Source organism: Oryzias latipes, chromosome 23, assembly GCF_002234675.1.
Source record: "Oryzias latipes chromosome 23, ASM223467v1".
Taxonomy (NCBI): domain Eukaryota; kingdom Metazoa; phylum Chordata; class Actinopteri; order Beloniformes; family Adrianichthyidae; genus Oryzias; species Oryzias latipes.
This window is the reverse complement of record NC_019881.2, coordinates 2,524,559-2,533,431: the sequence shown is the minus strand read 5'-3', so window position 1 is coordinate 2,533,431 and position 8,873 is coordinate 2,524,559.

The window sequence follows — 8,873 nt, the reverse complement described above, 5'->3', positions numbered from 1 at the left end:
AACTTGTCCTGTCCAACAGCTAGGCAGACAGATGAGAGCTGAGGGCCTCTTGGGTTGGACATATTTTACTTTAACAAGAGGGGTTATTAATCTTCAGACAAACCAAAGGTATGTCTGAATAAACCCCTTTTGTAATTGAGGCCAAACTTTATTAATTTCAAACATGTCTGAAAATCTTTGGTGTTGGACCGGACGGAAAAGGAAAGAGGGGAACAAGAGAGAGGGACGTTAGAGAGAGGGGGGGTAGGGGGTGATAATAGGAGGGGAAGGGGGATAAGACCATGAAGCAGCATAAAGCAGCAAGTTTACTGGTTGTTAATCATTATGGTAAGGTTCAAATGAAAAAAAAAACAAAAAAAAAAAAGAGGGCGGAGCCTGTCCACACACACACTCAAATGTTATAAACACACCTGTTAGTTGCAAAAATGTCCACCTGTCGACATGTACACAAAACAGATAGTGTTCACATGCATACTTATGCCTTAAAACCAACTAGTGTGAAATATTTCAGTCATTCAGTCTGTTGAGCTAACACCTGTGCTCAGGTGAGTGTTTATGTTCTTCTAAAATGGATGGTGGAACGTGAAAAGAAGGAGGGAGAGTGCCCAGCCATCCCCACCCCAAGACCCCCACCGCACCAGCAGCGGCAGCCGGAATCCCCCCAACGCCACACGGGAACCGGCAGGGAACAACCGCCGCCCGGGCGACCAAGCCCGCCACCCAGGCCAGGGCCAGCAGGGCCGCCGCAAGGCCCCCAGAGCCAGAGAGCAGGGAGGCACGGAGGGAAAGAGGGCGCCGCCCCAGCCCAACCAGGAGAGCAGCCCCCCCGCCGCGCCGGGAGAACCCAACGCAGGGCCCCACCGGAGAAGGACGCCCACAGCCCCAGACGAGCACCCCACCACCACCCAGGAGTTCCGGGCATCCCCCCGCCCCAACCCCAGGTACGAGCCAGGACCCCCCAAGGGAGACCCACTCCGCACTCCAGGCAGCCATCCGCCCGGCCCACGGTTGGTCCAGGGAGGAGCGAGGCAGGGGCCCGCCGCCCCCGCCCAGAAGGGGGGAACCCCGGGGAAAAAAAAGAGGGCCCACAAGGGGTGTTGTAAATATGGCCCGACCAGGCTCGGCCACAGTTGGAAATTTGGCAGGGCCCAGCACTCAGGAGCAAGGACCAGAACCCACCCCCCAGGGACACGAACACCCCCGGCTCAGATGTAATGTGAACCCCCCCACCGCGCGGAGAGAGCACCGCCGGGCCCAGGAGGCCAGCACCCCGGGGACACAGCCGCCGTTGCAAAGGGGCCCGTACCCCCCACCAGGGAAGAGGCAGGGGACAGATGGTCCCAGGTCCCACCTTCCTTGCAAAATGTGTGTGCGTGTATGTGTGTTTGAGAGAGTGTGTGTGTGCATGTGTGTGTGTTTATGTTGGGATGTATATATTGAGGGGGGAGGGGTGTGTGTACTAAGGGGGGTGTGGTTAAAATTGGCGGGTAGGGCACTAAGGGGACGTCTCCTGATTACTCACAGTGACGTCCCCTCACCCTCCCCACCAAGGGGCCCTAAATGTCTAAGGTGCGGTTAAAATTGGCGGGTAGGGTGCTAGGAGGACATCCGCTGCTTGCTGGCAGTGATGTCCAAGCACCCCCCCTACCAAGGGCCCTACATGTCTAAGGTGCAAATAAAACCGAAAGAGGGGGGGCCCACTCCATACGGCAACCACAGGAGGGGGGTCACTGCCTAGTAAACCCCCCCCCCAAGGCTCATCGCAGGCTAAGCCCCCCACCCCCTCACCCTATTATGAGGTTATATGAGGAAGGGGGTAAGTTGGGGACAGATGATAGACTGTCCCCCGGTGGTCAAACAGCCGTCCCCCGCCCCCCCCCCAGCAAGGGGGCCAGGCCCACCCAGCCCCGGGGCCCCACCCCCGGAGGCGCAGACACCCCAGGCCCAGCACCACCACCCCCACACAGAGAGAGGGGAGCCAGAAAGCGCCGGCCCCCCCCGGAGCAAGCCCAGGCCCCCACCCCCAAACGCCGGCCCTAGAAGAGCTCTGGTCAGGCCTCGACGGGACCGAGGCAGCCAACCGGCCGGGGAAACCGCCGATGGCCTCAGCGGAGACCCCGACCCGTCAACCCCCCCTGCCCCGTACCAATAGTGCCCCCCCCCCCTCCCCCAGAATGCCCCCCCACAGGACAGGGCCGACAAGACCCCCACCCCACCCCACCCCCAGACCCCGCAGCCGAAGCGGATGACACCCAGAGCGACCGGGGGCCCCAAGAGGGTTGTCCCGTCCCGCCCCAGAGCCAGGGAAGGGCCGATCCCAGCCCCAGGCGTAGACGGGAAGCCCATCCAGCGCCGCTGGGCCCCTCCCCCCGAGCAGCGCCCCCCGCCAACCCCCCCCAGCACAGGCAAAGGGACCACCCCCCCAAGCCAAGCCAGACCACCACCCCACCCCCCACCACGCACCCCCACACCCAAGCCCAGAGGACCACGCAGCGCCCCAGGCCGCCCCACCCAGGCGCCGGACCCGACCCCCCGACCAACGGAGCCCCCACCACCCCCGGCCAGGCACCGGAGGCCCCGACCCCCACCCCGGCCCACGGCAGAAGGGCAAGGAGCAGCGACGACCATGCCCCCCCCCCCCCCCCTAAGTCACGGAGTTAGCTATGGGAGACCAGAGAGACCGAATTCTTTCAAAGTTACTTGAACTTTGGGCTGACATTTTTTCCAAGCTGATATGATCAAGCAGCAGATTTCTGTGTTGACTTATATTTATATTTTTTTTGCTTTTCCAATTTATTAAAATAGTTTTTTTAGCAATGCAAAGAGTTATGAAAATGATAGATGCTAATCCTACTTCTACATCGATGGCACTCATGTCAACAAGCACACAAAGTGACGGTGAAGCAGTGATTGAAACCTTAAGCCAGACTGATAGATCGGCACATACCTGCTGCCAGAGAGCCTGGACAGGCGTGCAGAACCATAGTGCATGCATGTAATTGTCGGGTAGATTACTGTCACAGTGCTGACAAATGTCTGAGTTACTGAGACCCATCTTGAACATCCTCTGTCCAGTGTAGTAAATTCTGTGAAGAGTTTTGAAATGGATTAGCTGCAGATTTGGATTTTTTGTCATTTTAAAGGTGTTTAGACAAAGTTCTGACCAAAAACTTTCATCTGTGCTGATGCTCAAATCCGCATCCCATTTTGTTGTCGGAAGTGAAATATTGTTATCTAAATTACATAAAAGTTTGTATATTTTGGAGAGAGTTTTATTCATTGAGAAATTGATCAGAGTGGTAACTACATCTGGTAGCTTTAAATCGTTGTCTCTGTATTTAAACTTTTTAGTAATAATTGATTTAAGTTGCTGATATTCCAAGAAGTTATATATTCCATGTTTGTCTTGAAGTTCCTGGGGAGTTATGAATCTTCTATTAATAATTATGTGCTCTAGTTGTTTTATGCCCCCTGCTTGCCAAGCTGGGAAGTGGATAATTTTTTTGTTTATGAGGATGTCTGGGTTGTTCCAGATGGGTGTCATTTTGCACGGTTGAATTGATGATTTTGATATTTTGAGAAATTCCCACCAGGCTGTTAAGGTGGCATTTATATTAATACTTTTGAAACAATCCTGTCTTTTAACTATTTGACTAATAAATGGAAGATCTGACAGGTTGATCTTTCCACATAACGCCTGTTCCAAGTCTAACCATGAGTTGGTTTCTGGATTATTTTTTAACCATTTTAAGATGTATTGTAATCTATTTGCAAGAAAGTAATTGTGGAAGTTAGGTAATTCTAATCCTCCACAGCTTTTTGCAGATTTTAAAGTATTTAGACTAATTCTTGCAGGTTTATTGTTCCATAGAAAGCTTGATATGGATGAGTCTAATGTTTTGAACCATTTTAATGGCGGTTGTGTGGGAATCATTGAGAAGAGATAATTAACTTTGGGTAAGATTTTCATTTTAACCGTGGCTACCTTGCCCATAAGGGACAAAGGCAGGTTGGTCCAGCGTGTTAGATCGTCCTGTATGTTTTTCAGTAATGGGGTGTAGTTTAGCAGCACCAGTTCTGATATTTTGGGGGAAAAATAAATACCTAGATATTTTATATTGCCTGATTTAACTGGTATTGTGAGTCCTTGCTCCGCATTACTGTTCAGTGGTAATAAAACAGATTTATTCCAATTAATGGAATAGTCTGATATAGAAGAGAATTCATTAATGATTGTTGCCGTTTCATTTACAGAATGTATATTACTTAAAAACAGTAATATGTCATCTGCATAGAGACTAATTTTATGATGGCTGTGTTTGGTTTTAATTCCTTTAATACTCTCATTCTGTCTTATTGCTGCAGCTAGAGGCTCGATAAATATTGCAAAAAGAGAGGGGGAGAGTGGGCAACCCTGTCTAGTTCCTCTTCCAAGAAAAAACCTGTTGGAAGTCTGTTTATTAGTTCTAACTGATGCAGTGGGGTTGTGATATAATATTTTGATCCAATTGATGAATGATTCTCCAAACCCAAACTTATGGAGGGCAGCAATGAGGAACTTCCAGTTTACTCTATCAAAGGCTTTTTCAGCATCCAGTGATAGTATAGTCATTTCCTGGTTTTTGATGGTGGCAAAGTCTATTATGTTAACGAGTCTGCGGACATTGTCATCCGAGTGTCTGCCTTTGATGAATCCAGTTTGATCAAAGTCAATTATGTGAGGAGTGACTTTTTCTATTCTCTGTGCTAGTGCTTTGCAGATAATTTTTACATCTGCATTAATTAAAGAAATGGGGCGATAGCTTGAAGGACTCGTGGGGTCTTTGTCTGGTTTTAGAAGAAGGATAATGTTGGCAGAGTTCATGTTAGGTGGTAGAGATTGGCCTTCATTGATAAATTTTACCGTTTTATAAAACGTTGGTGCCAGTTGTTCCCAGAATTCCTTATAAAACTCTGCAGGAAAGCCGTCAGGCCCTGGTGCTTTACCATTAGGCATAAGTGACAGAGCTTCATGAAGCTCAGACAACGAGAGCGGAGAGTCTAAATTTGTGATTTGATCTTCGTTTAACTTGGGCAGGTTTATATTGTTGAGAAATGAGTTGATGCTTTGTTCTGATGGATTGATCTGTGGAGTGTATAAGTTTTGATAAAAGTCTTTAAACGCATTATTAATTTTTACCGGGTCATGGGTGACATTCCCTGTTTGGTCCATAATCGAAGTGATTGTTGATTTTTCTTTATTAATTTTAAGCTGATTAGCTAGAAATTTGCCAGATTTATTTGAGTTTTCATATCTTTCCAGTCGAAGCCTTTGTATCTGGAATTGTGTTTGTTTATTGATGATGTCATTTAACTGCAGCTTTAAATTTTTCAGGTCCCCCAGTATGTGTTCCTGTGCAGAAGCAGCATAAGCAGTCTCCAGAGTTTTTATTTTATTTCCTAATTCTAATAAATCTGCTTTCTCCTTGCGTTTTTTATGCGTTGAATAAGAGATGATTTTCCCTCTCATGACTGCTTTTGCTGCTTCCCAAAGAATACTTGGTGATATTTCAGAAGTATCGTTGAATTCTAAGAAGGTTGCCCACTCTTTTTTAAAGAATTCAATAAATTCCTGGTCTTTTAACAGAGACGTATTAAACCTCCAGGTTGAACCCGAGGGTCTGGGTACTTCCCTTGAAATAGTAACAGAAACTGGTGCATGGTCACTGATAATAATTGGATGAATGTTGGAACTTTTAATTTCTTTCAAAAGGGAGTTACTGACTAATAAATAATCTAAACGAGATTGTGAATGGTGAACTGGAGAAAAAAAGGTGAACCCCTTAGTGCTTGGATGACATGAGCGCCAAGCGTCGCAGAGACCCAGATCATTCATGTACTGCTTTAGAATACTTGCAGACTGCCATGTACGCTGGTTTGCTGCTGTGCTGAGTCTGTTCAAGTTCAGGGTCCAAAACAAGGTTGACGTCTCCTCCTATTATGATTGTGGAGTCAGAGTGAACTGAGAGTGAGGTGAAAAATCTGTGAAAGAAGGAAGAGTCGTCGAAATTAGGACCATAGATGCTGGCGATGCAAAAGTCTTTATTCTGAATGGATATATTAATGATTACAAATCTGCCTTCTGGGTCAGTAACTGTATCCTTATGAGTAAATGTAACATTTTTATTAATCAAAACTGCAACCCCTCTTTGTTTGGAGTTGAAACTGGCAGAATACATAGCTGGATACTGGGAACAGCACAGGAGTTGACCAGCTGATAATGATAAATGGGTCTCCTGCAGCAGAGCTATATCTGCTTTAAGATCATTCAGGTGATTTAACACTTTCAATCTCTTTGGCCCAGAACCAAGTCCACGCACATTCCAGCTAACGATGTTAAGACTGTTCATAGCTGTTCTAACCGGGAGAGTGCAAGGCTAAATAGTGCGTGTGCCCGTCCGTGTGCGCGTGCCCGCTGTGCGTACCTGCTACACTGACAAGCGCTATGCGTTGTGGGTGAACGTGTCTTGGCTATGAGCTGCATGTTACGTGCGTCCTGTGTGAGCCTAAGTGAGGTTTTTGCAGTTTATCAACGTGTGTGTGCGGGATCGCGTGTGCATGCTCTTATGCGCGCTAGTATGCGCGCGCGCCCGTTCCGTGCATAAATAAATACTCACCGTGGTTGCGTTGACTTTACCTGATTCACATATGAGGACATGGGAAGGGGGGGGGACAAGAGAAAAGAGAGAGGGAAAGAGAAAGAACAAAAAACAAAAACAACGAAACAACAACAGAAACATGAATGTGAGAGAAAGAAAAAACACTTTTCCTGAGAGGTGTGGATTATTGATGATCCGATTATTTCCTAGTTAAATAAGTTTGCGGGTTTCTTCTGGGCAGCGCAGATGTCAGTGCGCCTCTGAAAGCCTTCAGCACAGCCAGGGTGTTACCTCTGGGTCCCGGAACAGCTTGCCATTCACAAAAAGTTTATCAACAGCAACCACCGCGCGTGCTCCAGCAGACAGGTGCTTCCTCCTCAGCGGGAAGAGGATTTTCCGACGGCGGAGGATCTCGCCTGGAAACTGATCATTCACGCTGTAATGTGTGTCCTTCAGCTCTCGTCCTCTGCTTTTTACCTGCATCTTTTGTTTATAATGTTCAAATTTAGCAACAATAGGACGGGGACGCTGATTGTCCGGCCTCTTTCCTCCGAGCCGGTGAACCCTGTGGAAGGAGATCTTCTGGACTTCTTCCTTGGGGAGTTTCAGGTGGACCTCTATAAAGGACTTAACAATGTTCTCCGGGACTTCCCCTGCCTCTTCTGGAATCCCTGCGAACACTAGATTGTCCCTCATGCTCCTCGCCTGAAGATCCAGGAGGGTTTCCTTGATGGATCGGTTTTCCTCAGAGAGACGGGCGGTGTCGTGGCCCAAGGTCTTGACGGTCTCTCTGAGGGCCTGGTTCTCCGCTGCGAGCTCCTGCACCTGCTGTTGGCTGAACTCCAGAGACTCTCGCAGACCTTGGAATTCCTTATGGAGGATCTCCAGCAGATTTAAACGGCAATCAAGGCTGGAGAGCCTTTTATCAATTGAATCCAGGATATCACTCATGTTGCTGCCTGGGGAGGAGGCAGCCCCCGGGGAGTCTTCGGGACGGTTGCGTTTGGTGGACGGAGTGGCGGTGTTGGATTTCTTCATGAGGCAGGTATTGAAACACTCGTCGATGTAATTCTCCAGATCCTCCAGGTCCTCCAGGTCATCCAGGCTGGCAAATGCTTGACAAACTTTTTCAGATTTTTATTTTTTAAACTTTCTGGATTATTTAAATATGGCGGTGTAATTAAATAAATCAAAAATGTTTGTTCACAACTTACGCGCCGCCAAGTAAACTCACCACACTCCTCTCGTCGGCTCTCGCGATACTACAGCATCACGTGCTCCACCAGGCGCTTCTCACTTCCATTGAACTCAGATCATCTCGACTCTCATCTTCTCCCTCGTTTGACCATTTATTTTGAACCACACAACGTTGAACATCGCACATGGGTCATTTTATAATCGCTCATGTTTATACTCAGTGTGAAAGTTGGGCCTGTTTGTGAGAGCACAGAGCTGACATCTTGGCAGGAATTGAGGAAAGACACACACGAAGCTCTTCCTCCACAGCTCTCAGTCTTTGTTGGCCAGCATGGGGAACTCCTTGGCAGCTGCCAAACAAAAACTGTCCAGACGTAGAGCAGCAAAGTTTAGCTCGAGACCACGATCTTGTCTCAGTTCAGTTAGTTCCTCCTGCTCCTGTAAAGTCATGTCCTTTCCAACAGCTGATGCTGAGCTGAATGGGTCCCTAACCCAGTCAAGGCAGTCTGTGGAGGTTGAAGGAAAATACAATGTCTTCTCCTTAAGAGTTTTCAGATTCTTAACTACTATCTGACACAGTGCTGCAGTATTAACATCTTACCATTTATTGGTGAGTGGGAACATTTCAAGATTGCCACTTTCCACATGTTGCTACCAGAGTTGCACCTTTGAACGGAATCCGTTTATTTTATCTGTACTTCAATACTTTAATCCAAATGAAAGATAGCTTTCGTTGTATTGCCTCCCGCCAAAAACCTTCCTGGAGGTCACTGTCTTTGCCTTCTTTTGACCTTCACTCATACTAGGGCCTTCATCTAGGTCCGAATTTTGTCCAGAGTCCAGTTCAGAGCCAGAATTTTCCCTCTTCAAAAACGTATCCATGACTTTCCCTGTTGTCCTGTCATTCACAATGTCACCGTCAACGCCACCTGCCACTGCATGCATGTGTCACTAGTCCCCTCGACTACAAGCACCAAGCAATTAGTTATCTGCTGCTGCCACCTACTGGTATGGAAGAGTACTGAAGAGTAATGGTTA